Raw genomic sequence first — 24063 nt, forward strand, 5'->3', positions numbered from 1 at the left:
TTAGCAGATGAGGACTGGCTTAGGAGGAATGGACTCTGAGCAAAGGAGACATGGCAACTTATGAGATGTCAAAGATAAACAGATTTATTTCTTAGTTTTGTTTTTGGCTATCTCAACTTCCTTCTGCTAGGAGCTAGTTGAGAAGTATAAATCTTAAGAAGGGCCCAAGTAAACACTAGAAACAACTTAATTCTCTTTGGATAGAAAGAGACATTTCCTCCTTGTCCTGGCCTGAAAATTTTAGATTGATAAAATGTGGGAGAAAAGGAGTGACCTGATTTCTTTAGTTCTAGGATTCAAGTTTCCTATCTACTTGGGAAGTTAACTCCCTGTTATTGGGTAAGATCTCTTTTCATAGAGATGTTGACTCTTTATGTTTTAAACTTGGCTTCATATGAGAAGCTTCCAGTCTTGGCCTCAATACTAATTTAATTTCCTTACTTATTGAACTGAATTGGCTATGATAAAAATGAACTCTGTAGCATAGCTCTGTAGCATAGCGTTCAGGATTAACATCAATTAGTGCAGGCCAACATCTTATGTATGCCTACATACATCTACAACTTAGAGGAAATGTGTTTATATAATCTATAGGAAAGAGGGGAGGGTATAGCTCAAGTGGTAGAGTGCGTGCTTAGCATGCACAAGGTCTTGGGTTCAATTCCTAGTACCTCCTCTAAAAAAGTAAAACAAATTTAATCCCCCCTCACCAAAATAAAATAATTAGATAATACAATAATAAAGATATAATGTATAGGAAAATTATTTGCCACCTGGGGATCATATGGGGGAAATGGGAGAGAACAAAATACGAAGAGAATTATTTGGCTTTATCAATGTCATAATAACGATAATAGCAGCAACAGCAACAATAACTAAAGCAAGCTGATCTCTTATGTATTGTTCAGAAGTACTAACAGATACTATTTTATTTAACCCTAGAAATCCCCTGAGGGAGGATATAATGTTATCTCCATTTTATAACTGAGAAAATGAAGTCTCAGAGAGGTTAAATAACTTGTACAAGGTTATATAATATTTTGTAGGAGGAGGGTAATTACTCCATGGTACAGCATGTGCTTAGCATGCACGTGGTCCTGGGTTTAATCCCCAGTACCTCCATTAAAAAAATTTTTGTGTGTGTGATGGAGCTGCAATACAAACTGAGACAGACTTCAGACCAGCACTTCTATTGGGATAAATTGCTTCCTTATTCTTTTCCATACATATGTAAATATGCACATCTAGCATAGAAAAAAAAATGTGTTGTAAGTAGTGGTGGTAAATGGCCCAAATGCAATCACTTAAGTCCTGGCTATAGTTTGTTTCTGATCTAGAGAGACGTCTGGCTGCCATACCAGAGAGCTGGGTCAACAGCTGAGTCTGCCTATACAAAAAGATAAGAATTCTTACTAAAATGAAGAGCCCTCTCTGCAACTGCCTTAGTCTTATTAATCTGTAATGTTTTTTATCTGCCTAGAAATGCTGCTGAGATGTATCTAACTCTCTGTGAGGTAAACAACCACTGTTTAGTAGCAGGGACATGGTTTTAAGATAGGAAAGAAAACTAATTTTTGACCAACCAGAAATGTAGACAGAACTAGAACACTGTGACCTAAAAATCATAGCTTCAGCATTTTCCGCTAACAGGCCCAAAGAAACATTGTGGTATCATCTTTGTGAATTCTAGACTGGGTCACTTCCTGCTTCATATTCCCTTCCTCGTCTTAGTTTTATGCCTATATTCTCCCAAATGCAAAGGATGATATTTGGCTGTCTTGCTTTACATAGTGCCATGTAGCAGTGGGGCTTTTGTGATTGTGGCTGCTGTACTGATTGATAATAAGAGGAAATATGACTAAGGTGAGATCAGGGTATGATTAGGATTATGTTACCAGTGTAGTGAGATGTATGATCTGCCCAGTGATTGCTAACTTGCTTATTCTCTGACTTTTTGGACATATGACTACATATGGAGTATCTTAACTGTTAAATACTAGAATTCTTCTCCACTCACATCTCACATATTTTCCTTCTTTGACTTCATAGCAGCACTTCCACATATCTGCTCTTCCCTTTTCTCTTATGAACTGTGGTGTGTTGATGCAGTGGACATTTCATTTATCATTGGAAGTGAAAGAATATGGCTAAGTAGATACATGGAAATATTTATGTGAAATAAATTGTGATAAAAGTACGTTGAAGTACACATAAAGGATCAAAAGAGATTGGAGAGTCTTATAGTTGATATTTTTAGTTAAGGTATTCTTTGTATGTTTTGTCTGAATATCTTTATCTTTTACTGGAAAGTTTTTTAAAATATACATTTCCTTCTTGATTCTGATAATGATTATATAACTGTGGAGTATGTAAAACTAATTCTGCATTCAAGTGCAGGAAATATCTGACTGGAATCTCGTCTTTTCTACCTCTGACCATGAAGTCAAATTCTTGGCCTCAGAGCTGAGAATGCCTCTTTGGGCAAGGTCACAAACTACCAAAATGATTACTCTAGGTTTCCAAAGATCTCTTGTTTATTTTGCTGGATGCCTCCGACAAGCCAATCAGTTGTGCGTATAAATGTGTGTGTGTGTCCTGCTGAATGTTTCTGTAAAACTGTAAATATTTAATTAAAAAAAAAAGTGATTCAGAGTGGCAACCCACTGAGCAAACTACAAACTTGGCTCTTAAGAGATTATCAGATAGACAATGACAACTTAATAGAATGGATGATTATTTTAAAAAAGAAAAAGGTCCTACATTTCAATGCTAGCTTCAGTTACCTCCTTTTTGTGTCTCTGTTCTCAAGCTTACTGACCAGAACAACAATAACAACAACAACAACAAACTTTTCACTACCATAAGTTATTTGAATCAAGTGAAATCAAGTTTTAAAGATCTCAGTTGTAGTGTGTAGGTGGAGTTAGCTGTATAATACCAGAGTGGGCAGATAGTAGTACAGACATCTATCACTTCAGTGAGCATCATTTTTTTTACACAGTGGCAATCTGTATGCATTAATTTTTTCACTGTTTTATGTTTATAACTTCAGACAGTTGTCATTTTACTTCAGTTTTAGGTATTTCTTAGGACTAAGGAAAAGACTGTAGCCCACTTAGTACTGAGAGAGGACAATAAAAGTTACCTAAAATTTTCAGGAGTCTATGTGTCTAAATATGTTTTATAGGGTACCATATTAGATTCAACAATTTAGCTATTCCCTCTTCAGCCCTTCCTTTTCTTCCCTTTTAAATTTTACCTAGATAATTGCAAAAGCGAGAAGGGGAGACTATTTCAGCATTTGTTCACTGTATATGCATTTGAAGCTATAGCCAGGCAAGGCCTTATGGAGGCTTGCACTTTCAGTTATGCATGTGACTGCTCAGAGGAGAGAGAGTTGTGTGCACATATGTAGCAGCTCATGGCAGAGCAGTGGTTAAAGATTTGAACATATTGTACCTTGTTGGCTATTCTCTTAGTCCTAAGGGAAGCATTTTGCTCCTCCATAGACAGTAATCAGCTTGTCAGAGTCGGATGGCTTTTTGTTTTTTCTTTATCTAGTAAAATGCAGCAGGCTAAGCCTTTCTGGGAAGCAATATTTTCCTCCACCACATGAACAAAAGGTCGTGGATGCTGTCTCTGAAACAAAGGGGAAATGGTGATAGAAAAATCAGTGGCTAGGGCATAATTGGATTGGAGCTCTGTCAAAGAGACGACAATTCTTGTTTGGTAGCTGGACTTTCTGCTCTGCCATGCTTTTCTGTCTTAACATTAGAAATATAAGCAATAAGTACTCTACTTAAGGCTTAATTTTTCAGGCTCTTTCTGAGCACTCTATGACAATGAACTTGTAATAAGCTGTATATTTTTCCTTGGTGATTTTTCTTAAACATTTTTGAAGACTTTTTTAGAGCAATTTTAGATTCACAGCAAAATTGAGAGGAAGGGACAGAGATTTCCCCATATACTCTGCCTCCACACATACATAGCCTCCCCTGTTACCAACATTCCCCACCAGAGTGGCACATTTGTTACAACTAATGAACCTCTACTGACACATCATAATCACCCACAGTCCATAGATTACCTTAGAGTTCCCTCTTGGTGTTGTACATTTAATGGGTTTGGACAAGTATATAATGGCATGTATTCATTATTATATTATCATATAGAGTATTTTCACTGCCCTAAAAATCCTCTTTGCTCCAGCTATTCATCTTTCCCCCCTACCTCTCTACTCCCAGCAACCACTGATCTTTATACTGTCACCAGAGCTATATGACTTTTCCAGAAAGCCATATAGTTGGAATCATACAGTATGTAGCCTTTTCAGATTGCCGTCTTTCACTTAAAATGCATTTAAGCTTCCACGTCTTTTCATGGCTTAATACCTCATTTCTTTTTAGTGCTGAATAATATTCCATTGTCTGGCTATACCACAGTTTATTTATCCATTCACCTGCTGAAGGATATCTTGGTTGCTTCCAATTTTTGCCAATTATAATTTGTTTTGTTTTGTTTTTGGTTTGGGGAGTAATTAGGTTTGTTTATTTATTTATTGTTATTTAACCAAAGTACTGGGGATTGAACCCATGAGCTCTTGCATGCTAAACATGCACTTTACCACTGAGCTACACCCTCCTCTCTCAATTTTTGGCAGGTATAAATAAAGCTGCTATAAAAATCTATGTGAAGTTTTTTGTGGACATAAGTTTTCAGCCCCTTTGGATAGATACCAAAGAGCATGATTGCTAGATCTTGTGGTAAGAATATGTTTGTTTTTGTAAGAAGTTGCCAAATTGTCTTCCAAATGGCTCTACCATTTTGCATTCCCACTGGCAAAGAATGAGAGTTCCTGTTGCTTCACACCTTTGTCAGCATTTGGTGTTGTCAGTGATCCAGATTTTAGCCAATAGAATAGATGTGTAGTGGTATGTCATTGTTGTTTCAATTTGCATTTCCCTGATGACATACAATGTTGAGCGTCTCTTCGTACATTTATTTGCTCTCTGTATATCTTTGGGCAAGATGTCTGTTAAGAGCTTTTGCCTATTTTTTAATTGGGTTGTTTGTTTCCTTATTGTTGAGTATTAAGAGTTCTTCGTGTATTTTGAATAACAGTCTTGTATCAGATGTGTCTTTTGCAAGTACTTTCTCCCAGGCCTTCTCATTCTCTTGAGAAGTTTTTTAATTTTAATGAAGTCTAGCTTATCAGTTATTCCTTTCATGGATCGTGCCTTTGGTGTTGTATCTGAAGTCATTGCCAAATCCAAGATTACCTAGGTTTTTTCCTATGTTATCTTCTGGGAGTTTATAGTTTTGTGTTTTACATTTATGTCTGTGATCCATTTTGAGTTAATTTAGCCAAAAGGTTTAAAGTCTGTGTCTATATTCACTTTTTACATGTGGATTTCCAGTTGTCCCAGCACTATTTGTCAAGATTATTTTTACTCCATTGTATTTGCTCTTTTTTAAAAAATTGAGGTATAATTGACATATGACATTGTGTTAGTTTCAGATGTACAACATAATGATTTTTGGGGGGTAAACAAAGTTTATTCTAGGAAGAGCAACTCATTGAGAGATATAAAACTATTTTAAAATTTACATATATGTACTGTTCATTGTTTCTAGGAACAGTTTAGAGCCTTAGCTTCTTAAACTTACCTAGTTATCAAAGGAATAAAGCCAACCACAAAGTAAGAATCAACAGAATACAGTAATCCAATCATAAAGGACAGTCAAATGTGCTTACACATATTCAAGAAATCAGTCAGCTAAGTTATATATAATAAGTAATTCATTTGTGTCCCCTTTTTTTGGATTCCACATATAAGTGATATCTTTTTTTTTTCTCTTTCTGGCTTATTTCACTTAGAATGACAATCTCCAGGTCCATCCATGTTGCTGCAGATGGCATTTATTTTTTATTTTTTATTTTTTGGTAAGGGGAGGCAATTAAGTTTATTCATTCATTCATTCATTCATTTGTTCATTTATCTAATAGAGGTACTGGGGATTGAACCCAGGACCTTGTGCATACTAAGCACATGCTCTACCACTGAGCTATATCCTGCACCCTACCCCAGCCAAATGGCATTACTTTATTTTTTTATGGCTGAGTAGTATTCCATTGTGTATATATATCACATTTTCTTTATCCAATCACCTGTTGATGGACATTTGGGTTGTTTCTGTGTTTTGGCAATTGTAAATAGTGCTGCTATGAACATTAGGGTGCATGTGTCTTTTTGAATTATATTTTTCTTTGGGTATGTGCCCAGGAGTGGGATTGCTGGATCATATGGTAAGTCTATTTTTAGTTTTTTAAGGCACCTCCATACTGTTTACCATAGTGCTGCACCAATTAACATTTCCACCAACAGTGCAGGAGGGTTGCCTTTTCTCCACACCCTCTCCAGCATTCATTGTTTGTAGACTTTTTCATGATGACCATTCTAGCTGTTGTGAGGTGATATCTCATTGTAGTTTTGTACAACATAATGATTTGATATTTATATATATTGCAAAATGATCACACAATAAATATAGTTAACATTCATCATTATACATAGTTACAGAATTTTTTTTCTTGTGATAGGAACTTTTACTCTCTTAGCAACTTTCAAATATGTAATATATTAACCATAGTCACCATGCTGTACACTACATCCCCGACTTATTTATTTTATAACTGAAGGTTTGTACCTTTTGACCCTCCTGACCCATTTTGCCCACCCACCCCCCACCTCTGGTAACCACCAATCAGTTCTCTATATCTATAAGCTTAGTGAGGTTTTGTTTTGTTTGTTTTTTAAGATTCCACATATGATTGGCCCTCTGTATCCATCGATACAGATTAGTATTATTAAACATCTTTTTATGTACCAGTTGGCCATCTGTATGTCTTCTTTGGAAAAAATATCTGATCAGATCTGCCATTTTTTTAATTGAATTGTTTGGGTTTTTGACAGTGAGGTATATGAGTTCTTTATTTCGGATATTAGGCTCTTATTGAATTCATGATTTGTAAACATTTTCTCCTATTCAGTAGGTTGTCTTTTCATTTTATTGATGGTTGAAGCTTTTTAGTTTGATGTAGTCCCACTTGTTTATTTTTGCTCTTGTTACCTTTGCTTTTGGTGTCAGATCAAAAAAAAAAAAAAAAAGTCACCAGGATGGATGACAAGGAGCTTATGCCTATGTTTTGTCCTCAAGAATTTTATGGTTTCAGGTCTTAAATTCAAGTTTTTAATCCATTTCAAGTTAGCATTTGTATATGGTATAAGATAGGAGTCCAGTTTAATCTTTTGCATGTGGCTGTCCAGTTTTCCAACACCATTTATTGAGGAGAGTGTCCTTCCCCCGTTGTATATTCTTGGCCCCTTTGTTGTAAATTAATTGGCCATGTATGCATGGATTTACTTTGGGCTCTTTATTCTGTTTCATTGATATTTGTGTCTGTTTTTATGCCAGTATTATACTGTTTTGATAACAATAGCTTTGTAATATATTTTGAAATCAGGGAGTGTGATGCTTTCAGCTTTGTTCTTTCTCAAGATTGCATTGGCTGTTTGGGATCTTTTGTGATTTCATATAGATTTTAGGATTGTTTATTGTATTTTTGTGAAAAATGCTATTGGAATTTTGATAGGAATTGCATTGATCCTGTAGATTGCTTTGGGTAGTATGGACATTTTAGTAATACTAATTCTTCCAGTCCATGAGCATGAGTATCTTTCCACTTATTTGTGTCTTCTTCAGTTTCTTTCATCATTGTCTTAGAGTTTTCAGTATACATGTCTTTCACTTCTGTGGTTAAATTTATTCCATTTATGATGTGATTGTGAATGGCATTATTTTCTTAATTGCTCTTTATGATAGTTTATTATTAGTTTATAAAAATGCAACTGATTTTTATATATTGATTTTGTATCCTGAAACTTTGCTGAATTAATTTATTCTAAGAATTTTTTGGTGGAGTCTTTAGGGTGTTCTATGTATAATATCATATCATTGTCAAGTAGTGATTGTTTTACTTCTTCCTTTCCAATTTAGATGCCTTTTATTTCTTTTTCTTGCCTAATTGCTCTGGCTAGGACTTCCAATATTATGAATAAAAGTGTTAAGAGTGGACATCGTTGTCTTGCTCTTGATGTTGGAGGAAACGCTTTCAGCTTTTCATAGTTCAGTATGACATAAGCTGTGGGCTTGTTATTTATGGCCTTTATTATATTGAGGTATATTCTCTCTATATCCACTTTGCTGAGAATTTTTATCATAAGGGATGTTGAATTTTGTCATATGCTTTTTTTGGATCTAGTGAGGTGATCAGATGCTTTTTATCCTTCATTTGGTTAATGTGGTGTATCACATTGAATGATTTAAATGTTGAGCCATCCTTGCATCCCTGAAATAAATCCTACTTGATCATGGTATATGGTCCTTTTAATGTACTGTTGAATTCTATTTGCTAACATTTTGTTGATGATTTTGGCATCTATGTTTATCAGAGATATTGGCCTATAACTTTCTTTTCTTGTGGTATCCTTGTCTGGTTTTGGTATGAGGGTAATGCTGGCCTTGTAAAATGAGTTTGGAAGTGTTCCCTCCTCTTTCATTTTTTTGGAAGTTTGAGAAGGATTGGTATTAATTCTTCTTTGAATGTTTGATAGAGTTCACCAGTGAAGCCATCTTGTCCTGGACTTTTGTTTGTTGGGAGGTTTTTGATTACTGATTCAATCTCCTTACTAGTAAACCGCCTCTTCGTATTTTATATTTCTTCATGACTCAGTCTTGGGAGGTTGTGTATTTTTAGGAATTTATCTATTTCTTCTAGGGTGTCCAGTTTTTTGGCTAATAATTGCAGTAGTGTCTTATGATACTTCGTATTTCTAAGATACCAATTGTATTGTCCCCTCTTTTACTTCTGATTTTTATTTATTTTGTTTGTTTGTTTGTTTGTTTGTTTTGTCCTCTGTCTTTATCTGGGTTATTTTAGCTAAAGGTCTGTCAATTTCATTTACTTTTTCAGAGAACCAGCTCTTGGTTTCATTAATCTTTTATATTGTCTTTTTAGTCTCTAATTCATTTATTTTTGCTCTGATCTTTGTTATTTCCTTCCACTTAAGGCTTCATTTGTTCTTTTTCTAGTTCTTTGAAGTGTAAAGTTATGTTGCTTATTTGAGACTTTTCTTGTTTCTTTAGGCAGGCATTTATTACTGTTTACTTCCCTTTTATAACTACTTTTGCTGCATCCCATAAGTTTGGGTATATTATATTTCCATTTTCATTTGCCTCAAGGTATTTTTTGATTTCTCTTTCGAGTTCTTTGTTGACCCATTGGTTGTTCAGTAGCGTGGTTCATCTCCACATATTTGTGAACTTTCCAGTTTTTATCTTGTGATTGATGTCCAGTTTTATATCATTGTGGTCAGAAAATATGCTTGATATGATTTCAGTTTTTTAATTTATTAAGACTTGTTTTGTGGTCTAACATGTGATGTATCCTAGAGAATGTTCCATGTGCACTTGAGAAAAATGCCTTTGTGCCTTTACTCCTTTGTTAAAGATCAGTTGACTATATTTATATGGGTCTGTTTCTGGACTCTGTTGTCTTACATTGATCTTTTAATCTGTTCTTTCACCAACACTACATTGTCTTGATTACCATAGCTTTATAGTGTATCTTGGAGTCAGGTAGTGTCAGTCCATTAACTTTGTTCTTCTTCAGTATTGTCTTGAATATTCTGGGTCTTCTGCCTCTCCATACAAACTTTAGACATCCACAAAATAACTGCTGGGATTTTGACTGGGACTGTATTAAATCTGTAGATCAAGTTGGGAAGATCTGACAATAAACATCAATTTATTTAGTTCTTTGATTTTCTTCATCAAAGTTTTCATTTTTATTTTTTTTAATGGGGGAAGTAATTTGAGTTTTATTTATTTGTTTTTCTTTTTTAAACAGAGGTACTGGGAATTTAATCCAGGACCTTGTGTATGCTGGCATGCAGTCTACCACTGACCTGTATCTTTCCACCTCATTCATCAGAGTTTTATAATTTTCCCTATGTAGCTCATGTACATTTTTGGTTAGTTATACCTTAAGTATTTAATTTGAAGAGGTACTAATGTAAGTGGCATTGTGTTTTTAATGTCAAATTCCACTTTTTAATTGTTGGTATATAGGAAAACAACTGACTTTTGTATATTAACCTTATATCTTGCAACTTTGCTATAATCGTTTATTAATTCTGGGAGTTTTTTGTTGATTCTTTTGAATTTTCTATGTAGATGACCATGTCATCTGTGAACAAAGACAGTTTTATTTCTTCCTTCTCAATTTGTATGTCTTTTCTTTTCTTGTCTTACTGCATTAGCTAGATGTCCAGTACAATGTTGAAAAAGAGTGGTGAGAGGAGACATCATTGCTTTGTTCTTAATCTTAAAAGGAAAGCTTTGAGTTTTTCACCATAAAGTATAATGTTAGCTGTAGGTATTTTGTAGATGTTCTTATTCAAGTTAATGAAGCTCCTCTATATTCTTAGTTTGCTGAGAATTTTTGTCATGAATGAGTGTAGGATTTTGTCAGATGTTTTTTTCTATATCTATTGATATGATAATGTGGTTTTTCTCCTTTAGCCTGATGTAAGGGATTACATCAGTTAATCTTCTAATGTTGAACGAGTCTTGAATACTTGAGATAAATCCCATTTGGTTGTGGTGTATAATTCTTTTAATACGTTGTTGGATTTGATTTACTAATATTTTGTTGAGGATTTTTGCATCAGTGTTCATGAAAAAATGGTCTGTAGTCTTCTTTTCTTGGTCTGATTTTGGTATTAGAGTAATGCCGGCCTTTAGAATAAGTTAGGAAGTATTTTCTTTGCTTTTATCATCTAGAGGAGATTATAGAGAATCAGTCTAATTTATTCCTTAAATATTTACTAGAATTCACCAGTGAACCCATCTGGGCCTGGTGCTTTCTGTTTTGGAAGGTTGTTAATTATTGAGTCAATTTATTTAATAGATATAGGCCCATTCATATTGTCCACTTCTTTTTTTTTAACAGTTAATTTTATACTTTCTTTTGCTTTTATTTTATATGTTATTTCCCCCTATTTTTTTTACATTTTTAATTGAATTATAGTCATTTTACAATGCTGTGTCAAATTCCAGTGTAGAGCACAATTTTTCAGTTATACATGAATATACATATATTCACTGTCACATTTTTTTTCTCACTGTGAGCTACCACAAGATCTTGTATATATTTCCCTGTGCTATACAGTATAATCTTGTTTATCTATTCTACGTTTTAAAATCTCAGTCTGTCCCACTTCTCTCCCCCTTGACAACCACAGGTTTGTATTCTGTGTCTATGAATCTGTTTCTGTTTTATATTTATGTTTGTTTTTGTTTTTGTTTTTGTTTTGGAGTCCACATATGAGCAATCTCATATAGTATTTTTCTTTCTTTTTCTGGCTTACTTCACGTAGAATGACATTCTCCAGGAACATCCATGTTGCTGCAAATGGCGTTATGTTGTCAGTTTTTATGGCTGAATAGTATTCCATTGTATAAATATATCACACCTTTATCCAGTCATCTGTTGATGAACATTTAGGCTGTTTCCATGTCTTGGCTATTGTAAATAGTACTACTATGAACATAGGGGTGCAGGTATCATTTTGAAGTAGGGTTCCTTCTGGATATATGCCCAGGAGCAGGATTCCTGAGTCATACGGTAAGTCTATTCCTAGTCTTTTGACGAATCTCCATACTGTTTTCCACAGTGGCTGCACCAAACTCCATTCCCACCAGCAGTGTAGGAGGGGGTTCCCTTTTCTCCACAGCCTCTCCAGCATTTGTCATTTGCAGATTGTCCACTTCTTGCATGAGTTTTGGCAGATTGTGTCTTTTAAGGAATTAGTCCATTTCATCTAGGCTATCAAGTTTGTGGGACATGGAGTTGTTCATAATATTCCTTTATTTTCCTTTAATGTCCATGCAGTCTGTAGTGATGTCCCTCTTTCATTTGTATTAATAATTTGTATCTTCTCTCTTTTCTTAGTTAGCTTACCTAGGGATTTATCAATTTTATTACTCTTTCCAAAGAAACAGGTTTTGGTTTTATTGATTTCTTATTTTTAATTTCATTGATTTCTGTTCTAGTTTTTATTTATTTTTTCTGCTTACTTTGGATTTAATTTACTCTTCTTTTTTAATTTCCTGAAATGAAAGCTTACTGATTTTAGATCATTCTTCTTTTCTAAATATCCATTCATGTTATATATTACTCTCTAAGCCTTACTTTTGTGCATCCCACAAATTTTGGTACAGTTGTATTTTTATCTTCACTCGGTTAAAATTATATTAAAGTTTCTCTTGAGATTTCTGTTTCTTCTTTGACTGATGTGTTATTTAGAAATGTGTTATTTAGTCTCCAAGTATTTGGAGATTTTTCCAACTATCTTTCTGCTATTGATTTCTAGTTTAATTCTATTGTGGTCTGAGAGCAGATATTGTATGATTTCTAGTCTTTTAAATTTGTTAAGATATGTTATATGGCCCAGAATGAGGTCTATCTAGGTGAATGTTCCTTCTATGTGGACTTAAGAGGAATGTGTAATCTGCTGTTCTTGAATGAAGTATTCTATAGATGTCAATATATCCAGTTGATTGATGGTACTGTTGAATTCACCTTTGTCCATACTGATTTTCTGCCTGCTGGATCTGTCCATTTCTGATAGAGGAATGTTAAAGTCTCCAACTATAATAGTGGATTCATCTCTTTCTCCTTGCAGTTTTACCAGTTTTGGCCTCAGGTATTTTGACACTCTATGGTTAGACACATATATATTAAGGATTTTTTTTTTGTCTTTTTGGAGTATTTATCCCTTTATCATTATGTAATGCCTCTTTATACCTGATGACTTTCCTAGCTCTGAATTCTGCTCTGTCTGAAATTAATATAGCTACTCTCCTTTCTTTTGATTAGTGTTACCATAATATATCTTTATTCATCCCCTTTCTTTTAATCTATGTATGTCTTTGTATTTAAAGTGAATTTCTTATAAACAATATATAATTGGGTCTTGTTTTTTTGATCCACTCTTATAATCTCTTTTAATTGATGTATTTAGACTATTGACATTTAAAGTGATTATTGATAGTTGGTTTAATATCTACTGTATTTGTTATGCCCAGAGTTCAGGAGGCCAGAAGTTCGAAATCGAGGCATGAACAGAGCCACACATCTTCTGGAGGCTCTTAGAAAAATCCTTTCCTTACCTCTCCTAGCTTCTGGTGACTGCCAGCATTTTTTGGCTTGTGACCACATCACTCCAGTCTGTGCTTCTGTCTTCACATCACCTTCTCCTGTTTATGTGCATCTCCCTTTACCTCTCTCTTATAAGGATAATTGTGTTGGCATTGAGGGCCCAACTGTATAATCTAGGATAACCTCTTCATCTAAGAACCCTTAATTGAGTCATCATCTAAGGTATCATTCACAGGTTCTAGTAATTAGGACATGGGCATATCTTTGGGAGCTATTATGGGTTGAATTGTGTGCTCCCAAATTTACATGTTTAAGTCCTAGCCCCAAGTACCTCAGAATGTGACCTTATCTGGAAATAGGATTATAGATGTAATTAGTTGATATGAGGTCATTCTGGAGTAGGGTAGGCCCCTAATCCAGTACAAATGGTGTCCTTATAAAATTAAGAAATGGGACACAGACATGCACCCCAGGAATAGAGATTAGAGTTATGCTGCCACAAACCAAGAAAGACCAAAGATAAACTGGCAAACCACTGGAAGCTAGGAGAGAAACTAGGACAGATTCTCCCTCATGTCATTCAAAAGGAACCAGCCCTGCTGACGTTTTGATTTCAAACTCTGGCCTCCAAAATTTTGAGACAATAAATTTCTATTGTTTAAGCCCCAGGTTTGTGGTACTTTGTCAGCTCTAGCAAACTAACACAGGAGCCATTATTGGCCTACCACGCTATGGTTGAAATCTGCAATTTGTTATTGTGAGTTGTTACCAAGAAGCGAGGACTAGGAATACCAGAATCTTAGTTTTTCCCTGACACCATCAGTATGCTTAATGGCTTTTATATTTATCCTTTCTCTCTTCTCTTCCCCTAACAGATGGGCTTGCTGTAATGTGAGATGAAGGTTAATGGGATCCCATTACCACCTCCTGGCTTGTCTATATTCTGATATAATGGGGGGAGGTTCTATGTAATTGGAGCAATTTGTTATCATTTTAGACTACAATCAAAAATTGACTATAGGTAACATGGATGGAATTGGAGATTGTCATTCTAAGTGAAGTAAGCCAGAAAGAAAGAAAAAAATGCCATATGATATTGCTTATATGTGGAATCTAAAAAAAAGGACACAAATGATGAACTTACATACAAAACAGAAACAGACTCACAGACATAGAGAACAAACTTATGGTTACCAGAGACTAAAGGGGGTGGAAAGGGATAAATGAAAATTGCACCTCTTGGGAAGTGATGGGAGTGTTAGCTATCTTGATTGTGGTGGTGATTTCATGGGTGTATACATTTATCAAAATTCATCAAATTGTATATCTGAAATATGTGTAGTTTACTGTATAGGAACCATACCACAATAAAGGTGCTAAAAAAATTGACTATGGGTTTTCACAAATGTCTCTTGTGAGAGACTTAGTGCACACAAAGGAGCCATTGTTAAGATTATATCAAGGCATTTCTCTTTGTGTATTTTGCCAGGTACCTCCAACCTTAAATAAGTCTGGGGACAGGTTTTCAGAAAGTAGTCCATGAATAAGTTTCACAATTCAGTCAGACCCTCATTAGCTTTTGTGGGTTTGATTTAATTAAAAAATTTTAATATCTGCAATGTGCTAGGCACCATGCTAGATACTGTGACAGAAAGATGTGTAAGACATCAGTGTATTCACTCTCTCATCGAGGAATCAGACACATAAAAATGCAGTTACTTGTAACATGATATGTGTAATAAATAATATTAGTATTTGCAAGTTATCAAGAGGTCTGTTAGACGTCAGAGAAGGCTTCAGGAAGGAAATGATGCTTTAACTAGTTTTGAAAGATAAATAAAAGTTTGCCAGACAGAGAAAGTGGAGAAGAACATGTAACACAACAGCAGATACAAAAGAATGAAACAGCATAGCATGTTCAGAGAAACTGCAGGTAGTTTGATGTTGATGGAGCACAAATTGGGATAGAGAGCAACAGGAGATGAGGCTGAAGAGGTTAGCAGGGGCAGTTTCCCAAGTATTGGATGTTCTCGCTGTATTGGATCACTGTGAAAGTCAAGGAGTATGTGGGTAAGTGTTACTGTTAGGCAGCATAGGGTCCATTCTTTCCCCTTACCTGCCTGTGTTCTTTTATTATAGACTTCTGTTCAGTGGCCAACATTCTAAAATATATCTCTAATGGCTAAAAAGCAAACATCCAAAATTTAATGAGTTTACTATTTGCTTGGTTTTATTTCAAAACGTTCCAGGTTATACACAAAGATAATGAATCAACTGAATATGTCAGCAAATCAGGGTAAGAATTTTTTTTTTTGCATTAAATTAAGGTTGCAAGACAGAATCAGTATACCTTACAAGTTTCTGGTTTATTCTAGAGACTGCGAAACCATTTGAGTCTTTGTCTTTGCCTGTTTCTTTACCAGCCTGTAACCTCTTCTGTGTTTGCGAAAGCTCTGGGCACTTAACATTTGATAACTTGTTTAAAACAAAAAATGCATTGCTGCATTTCGGAATTATCTGAGAGTGAGTGAGTGTAATCTTGTAAGTTTGCTCCAACAGTCTAAGCACTCAGTTTTGGAGACTGAGATCTTGCTTTCCTTGTCCTCTCCCCTCCATCTTTCCTTCTCAGCCTCTCTCTCTTCCCCAGGTTTAATTTTTCTTTTGGCTTAATGGTTACAGTACTGAATTGTATATACCCTTACAAGACAGAGTTTTAGTTATTGTAGGGTCTGTACTGTGACTCATACATGCTTTACTCAGTACTTGTTGTAAGCATTCAGAATCTCCTGTATGATCAAGAAGTGTTTATAAAGTATTCTTTTTCCATAGTGAAATTTTCAGCAGTCCAAGAGAAAAACACAGTTATGGTCCACACTGTTCACACTGCATCTATGTCCTTCCCACCCATATGTGAGATCTGGGAATGACAACACTTACTCTATTGGAAATTAGAAGATAGAAGTCTTTGATATGTTTTTCAAAGACTCATAATATCTTAATAAGAATTTGGGAAGAGAGATGAGATTGAAAAATGTGTTTGTAATGTCAACAAGAACTTAATAGGACTGTGTGATAATCATTTTGACCCAAAAGCTTTCCTTGCTTTGTTAAGAACTAAAGTTATCCCTTTGGGAACTTTAATGGTACCCCAACTAAGTGGCTACATCTGGAAAGTAGAATACTAAAAGTTCTACCATTAGGCAAGAGCTATGGAGAAAGCAGTTAGCTATGTTACTGACACAGGATCAAGTCCTGCTGAATTGCCCCTGGGATTTCTCTACTCCTGGGCACTGGTCCTTTAAAGTTCATTGAGCATTTAATCCATCCAAGTAAGTAGCTGCCGCCTAAAGAAAGATAATGGATCTATTGTTAATTCTTTAGCGTAGTTTCCAAGAGTGCCATAAGGTATGGAGGGAGAGGGCCAGCCAGGAATAAGAAAAGATGTGGTTAAGCCTAAAACTCTATACCGTAGAGAAGAGTGATCTTTAATTTCTTTAGTTTCAAGAGCAGCATCTTAAGGTGCCTCTCTCTTACTGTTTTGTCCTTCCCAAAAGCCCAGACAGTATATAGCCATTGTTTTTAAGGAGCCCTGGGGCAATAGGTGATGATGAGATAGAGTAATTTATTTGGTATACTATGTGAAAATGACAATGGAATTCTGCATTAGGTACAATTGATAAATACTCTTAGAGATGTAGAATGGGATATTTTTTCACATATTCCATTTCTAAATTCCTTAAATAGAAAATGAGGAAAACTTTGTGTCCTGAAGATCATCATGTATTGGTTAGGAATGATTTCAGCTGCAAGTACCTAACAGTAGCTTAGCATATGGGGGAATTAGGATGGGCAAAAAAGACCCTTTCCTCTAAGTATCAGGGATCTGTTCTCAGGGTGCTGATTGTTGCTTCTGATCACAGAAGTGTAGACTGGTAGCCATTTTGTTGCACCTCCTCACATTGTTACAAGACCCTCCCTCTCTGGCTAAAGTGACTTCTAGGGAATTTAAAGAGCCTGTGTCCATTTTCTCCCCTTCATTTTTTACTTTTTTCCCCTTTTGGGAGGCAGACATTAAAGTCTGAGACATTCAAAAACAACTAACTGCATATGTGGGGAAAATTAGAAAGTGTGCATACCTAGGGAAAGGATCAGGAAAGACATGAGAAGACATACACCTCAGGCTGATCCTTAGCACAGAGATACCCTACAACAAACATAACAAAAATGATAACAAAAATCAGAAATTGTGGGGAGGGGAGAGAAATCTGATTTCCAGAGTTACTGTTTTGTTAGATTTAAATGCCTGGTGTTCAAGAAAAAAAAATGACAGGGTATAAAAAGAAACAACAAAGTATGACCCATTCAAAGGGGAAAAAAATCAACATAAACCATCCCTGAGAAAGACATGATGGCAGATATGATAGACAAAGACTTTAAAACACCTGTGTTAAAGCTCAAAGAACTAAACAAAGATGTGGAGAAAGTCATTAAAACCATGTATGAACAGAATTGAATTATCAATAAAGAGATAGAAAATCTAAGAAGAAACAAAAAAAGATATTCTGGAGCTGAAAAGTTAAGTAACTGAAATGAAAAATTCACTAGAGGGATTCAAAGGTGTATTTGAGCAGGCAGAAGAAAGAATCAGTGAACTTGAATATAGGAGATTGGAAATTATCAAGTGTAAAGAACAGAAAATAAATACTGACAAAAAGCAAGCAAAGCCTAAGGGACCTGTGGGATACCATCAAGCAGACCAACATACTCATTGTGGGAGTCCAAGAAGTAGAGGAAGGGACGGAGAAAGAGGGAGGGAGGGAATAGAGAAAAAGAAAGAAGAGGCAGAGAGAAAAACTGAGGAAATAATGGCTGAACATTCTCCAAATTGATGAAAGACATAACTGTAAACATTCAAAAAGCTCAACAAACTCCAAGGAAGATGAATTCAGAGATCCGCACCAAAACACATTATAAACAAACTTTCAAAGGCCAGAGACAAAGAGAGAATCTTGAAAGCAGCAAGAGAGAAGTGAATCATCACGTACAAGGAATCCTCTATAAGATTGTAAACAGACGTCTGATAAGAAACTTCATGGGCTTGAAGACAGTAGACCAAATACACATGCAGTGCTCAAACTAAAAACTGTCAACCAAGAATCCTATATCCAGCAAAATTGCCCTTCAAAAGCGAGGGAGAAATTAAGACATCCCCAGAGAGATAAAAGCTGAGGGAGTTTGTGACCACTAGACCTGCCCTGCAAGAAATGCTCAAGGGAGTCCTGCAAAGTGAAGTGACAGTAACTTGAAGCCATTGGGAGAAATTAGAATCTCAAGAAAGGTAAATACGTGGGCAGTTACAAAGATATTATTAATAGTGTAAGAATGGTTTGTAATTGCACTTTTTGTTTTCTACATGATTGAAGACAGTAGTACATTTATGGAAAAAAAATTTCTAATGTAAAAGCTAGTATTATTGTAACATTGGCTTGTAATTTCAAGTCTTGTTTTCCATGTAATTTAAGAGATTGGTGCATTTAAAAGAATTATTAATTTGTTTTGGGGCCCACAATGTATAAAGTTGTAATTTTATGACATCAACAACTAAAAGAGGTGAGCAGAGAACTATAAAGGAACAGAGTTTTTGTATGTTATTGAAGTTAAGCTGGTATACATTTGAATTAGAGTATTAAAACTTGAGTATATTAAATGTAATCCCCATGGAAACCACAAAGAAAATAGGAAATGAGAAAGAAATTTAGACTTACTACTATAAAAAACTAAACACAAAAAAAGACAGTAATGCAGGAGATGAGGGACAAAAAAACCTATAAGGCATATAGAAGACAAAGCACAATGACAGAAGTAAGTTCCTCCTTATCAATAATTACTTCGAATATAAGTGGATTAAACTTTCAACTCAAAAGACAGAGATTGGCAGAATGGATAAAAACACAAGATCTAAAAAAGAATAAACGAAATATTGCTGTTTGCAGCAACATGGATGGACCTAGTGAGTATCATACCAAATGAAGTTAGAGAAAGACAAATATTATATGGTATCACTTATATGTGAACTCTAAAAAACAATGCAAATGAACCTATTTACAAAACAGACATAGATGCACAGACACCAAAAACAAATTTATGGTTACCACAGGGGAGAGGGGGGATAAACTAGGAATATGGGATTACTAGATATGCACTACTGTATATAAAATAGATAAGCAACAAGGCTTTACTCTGTAACACAGGGAATAATATTTAATATCCTGTAATAATCTGTAATGAAAAATAATCTGAGAACTATATATATATAACTATCTCTTTGCTGTATGCCTGAAACTAGCACAATATTGTAAATCAACTATACTTCAATAAAACAAAGAAAACCCCATATGATCCAACTATATGCTGTCTACAGGAGACTCACTTGAGACCCAAAGACACAAACAGGTTGAAAGTAAATGGATGAAAAAAGATATGTCATGCAAATAGTAACCCAAAGAGCGCAGTGGTGGCTATACTCATATCAGAATAAATAGATTTTAGATCAAAATATGTTACAAAAGACAAAGGACATTATTTATATATTCATTAAAGTTTCAATGCAGTAAGAAGGTATAACAACTATGAACATTTACACACCTAATGACAAACCATCAAAATATGTAAAGTAAAAGCTGATAGAATTAAAGGGAGAAATAGATATTAAAGTAGACTTTTAATAACCCCATTCCCAGTAATGGATTGAACAACCAGACAGAAGATAAGTAAGGAAATAGAAGACTTAACACAATAAACCAATTAGATCTAACAGATGTATATAGAACACTCTAACCACAGCAACAGTGCACAAGGAACATTTTCCAGGATAGACCATATGTTAGGCCACAAATGAAGTCTTAATAGAATTTAAAAGGTGGATATGATATATGGAGTATATTCTCTGACCACAATGGAATGGTTAGAAATCAACAACAGATATAAAACTGGAAAATACACAAAATTGTGGAAATTTAACAGTACACTTTTAAACAACCAATGGATCAAAGAAGAAATCACAAGAGAAATTAGGGGGAAAAAGCTTAAAAATGAATGAAAACAAAAACACAACATATCAAAACTTACGGAACACAGTGAAAGAAGAACTAAAGGGGAAATGTATAACTATAATGCTTACATAAAAAAATAAAAAAGATCTCAAATCAACAACCTAACTTTACAACTTAAGAGACTAGAACAAGAACAAACTAAACCAAAGCTAGCAGAAGGAAGGAAATAAAATAGGTTAGAGCAAAGATAAAATAGAGAATAGAAAAACAATAGAGATAATCAGTGAAACCAAAATTTGTTTTTAAAAGATAAACAAAATTCACAAACTTTAAACTAGGTGAACTAAGAAAAAAATAGAGAAGATAAAAATTACTAATCAGAAATGAAAGTGGGGACATTACTATCAATCAACAGAAATACAAAGGATGATAAGAGAATATTATGAACAGTTTTTTGCCAGCAGATCAGATAGCTTATATGAAATGGACAAATTCCTAAAAACACAAAACCTATCAAGACTAAATCATGAAGAAACAGAAAATCAGAATACATCTGTAACTAATAAGGAGATTGAATCAGTAATTTTTTAAAAGTCTGCTAACAAAGAAAATTCCTGGGCTTCACTGGTGAACTCTACCAAACATTTATAGAAGGGACAGTCTTTTCAACAAATGATGCTGGGAAAATTGGACCTTCACTTGCAAAAGAATGAAGTTGGACCCTTCACTACATATAAAAATTAACTCAAAATGGATCGAGGACTTAAATGGTAGACCTAACAATAAGATTCTTAGAAGAAAAATAGGACAAAAAGCTTCACAACATTGAATTTGGCAGTGATTTCTTGGATATGACACCAAAGGCGCAAGTAATGAAAAAACAGACTGATTGCATTTTACAAAAATTTTTTAATTTTTGTACATTGAAAGACAGTATCCACAGAGTAAAAAGGCAACCTACGGAATGGGAGAAAAAATTTGCAAATCATGTATCAGATAAGGGCTTAATATCCAGAATGTATAGAGAACTTCTGAAACTCAACAACAAAAAATGTGATTTAAAAGAGGGCAAAAAAACTGAACAGACATTTCTCCAAAGAAGATATACACATAGCTAACCAGCACATGAAGAGATGTTCAGTATCATTAATCATTAGGGAAAAGCAAATCAAAACTACAATGAGATACTACTTCACACTCGAATGGCTACTATCAAAACAAAAAACCAGAAAATAATGAGTATTGGGGAGGGTATGGAGATATTGGAATCCTTGTGCGTTGTTGGTGTAAATGTGAAATGGTGCAGCCAATGAGGAAAACAGTATGACAGTTCCACAAAAAATTAAAAACAGAATTATTATATGATCCAACAATTCCACTTTTGGGTATATACCCAAAAGAATTGAGAGCAGAGATATTTGTCCACCCCTATTCATAGCAACATTATTCATAATAGCTAAATTGCAGAAGCAACCCAAATGTCCATCTACTGATAAATGGACAAAATGTGGTATAAACATACAATGGGCTATCATGCAGCCTTAAAAAGGAAGGAAATTCTGCAGTATGCTACAACATGGAGGAACCTTGAAGATGTGCTAAGTGAAATAAGTCACAAAAAGACAAATACTGTATGATTTCACTTATATGAGATACTTAGAGTAGTCAGAATCATAAAGACAGAAACTATAACGGTGGTTGCCAGGGGGTGGGGGGAAGGAAGAATGGTGAGTTACTGTTTAATGAGTATAGAGTTTTAGTTCTACAAGATAAAAAAAAGTTATGGGGGAGGGGTGGTGGTGATGGTTGCACAATACAAGTGTATTTGGTACCACTGAACAGTACTCTTAAAATGGTTTTGATAGTAAATTTTATGTTATTTATATTTTACCACAATAAAAATAAAAAAGAGCATGAGAAAGGAGAAGGGAAAGATTTATACTTACTGCTTTACTGTGTTACTAGGGAATACCATAGAAGTTGAGATGACCGGGACTTTCTAAGTATATTGAAACCTGAAGTAAGATTATATTTCTCAAACGCATAATACGCAAGATTCAAAAAGTAAAATAACCTAATCTTTTCCCAGTTAAACTGATGAGAAATTATATTTGTCACCATCTTTCCTATACTGCCCAGTCCCTGGTTGGAGTCGGCCTGTATGAACTTTGGAGCTCATTTTCTTTTTTGCTGTGAGTTCTTAGGTACCTGCAAGTTAGTTGGCACAAGACACCACCCATGGGGCTCATGATTTTTCACACTTGTCATAATCAGGAGAGGGGAACAGGAACGAAAATAAAAATGAATGATCAGGTGTGGATGAGTGTTTAAAACTTCTGCTACTTAGAGAAATAGTTGAATTGTTGGGCTGTGTTTTGTGGAATAATGTGTTGATGTTAATCCCAGATCCTATGAATGAAGGTTCAGCAATTCAGTGTTGACTCTGAGTTTTAATATTCTTTTCCCACTCTTCAACCTCTAACTGGTTTGTTGATTTGATTGTAATATACCTTTTCCTGTTGTCAGATACTCCAGGGTAAACTTTGTAAAAGAAGGAATCCAGTTCTTTTTTTTTAATTGAACTATAGTCAGTTTACAGTGTTGTGTCAATTTCTGGTGTACAGCACAATACTTCAGTCATACATGAATATACATGTATTCATTTTCATATTCTTTTTCACTGTAAGCTACTACAAGATATTAAATATAATTCCCTGTGCTATACAGTATAAACTTGTTTATCTGTTTTATATGTATCAGTCAGTATCTACAAATCTCGAACTCCCAATTTATCCCTTCCCACTCACTTCCCCTCTGGTAACCGTAAGTTTGTTTTCTATGTCTGTGAAGGAGTCCAGTTCTTGATACTGCTTGACTCCTGTAGGATGCTGATATTCTGCTCAATAAAATTCAAGTATTGGTATCCTAAAAGAAAATGCTCAAAAGGATGTGGTTAAAATTACCACTAATGGTTTGAGGAGTGAAGAAGGAAAAGGTTGTTATTGATGAATTGACATTTTTTACACAGAGCATTTTAGTTGGTAATAAAATTAAGTTCAGTGATGGAATCAGATACCCGAAGAAAGTAGATTGACCCACAAGACACGGCACCAGTGTCCAACAGCAGTATAACTTTAGCATATTGAAAGTGTCCTAAGTGCCTTTCTGTAATATAGGGAATCTGATGTCTAACAAAATAGTGGGGAGGATACACTGATTCTCACTTATTTCTTAATGAAAAATATACTTTGGAAATAGAGATGGAAAGGTATCAGATCATTCAGAAAGTGTGCACTGTTAAAGGTCTTAGAATCCAAAAGTGATAAAGCTTTTCAATAGTTATTCTCATACCACTATATAAAACTTGACCTAATCACAGACAAAGGAATTTATTGAGCAGCTACTGTGTACTCTCCATTGGGTTAAGCCCCGAGATACGGGATAGGTGGGAAGGGTGAAGAATAAGTGTAGGATATATTTTTAACCTTCTGATGGTTTACAGTCTACTTTAAAGGATAAAACTATGAGACCATGTAGACTAGAATTCTAGATTGCATGGTGCAGATTGTTCAAAGTGCCGTACAGGTTCAGGATGATGGACTGCTGAGGGCTAGAGTCATTAGAGAAACTTTCAAAAGGCAATTGAATTTCAGCTGGGCCTTGGAAAGTGGTAGTATTTGGATAAACTGAAGGGAGAGAGGAAGGCATGCCTGAGAATAGGGGATT

General features: G+C 34.8%; 1 protein-coding gene across 11 annotated transcripts in view; it reads left to right on the plus strand.

The window, feature by feature from the left end:
- Positions 1–24063, plus strand: part of LOC102544487 (cyclic AMP-dependent transcription factor ATF-7) — an 82664-nt gene that overhangs the window by 25288 nt on the left and 33313 nt on the right. The window lies entirely within an intron of this gene.

The sequence above is a fragment of the Vicugna pacos genome, chromosome 12 (genome assembly GCF_048564905.1).
Source record: "Vicugna pacos chromosome 12, VicPac4, whole genome shotgun sequence".
NCBI lineage: Eukaryota > Metazoa > Chordata > Mammalia > Artiodactyla > Camelidae > Vicugna > Vicugna pacos.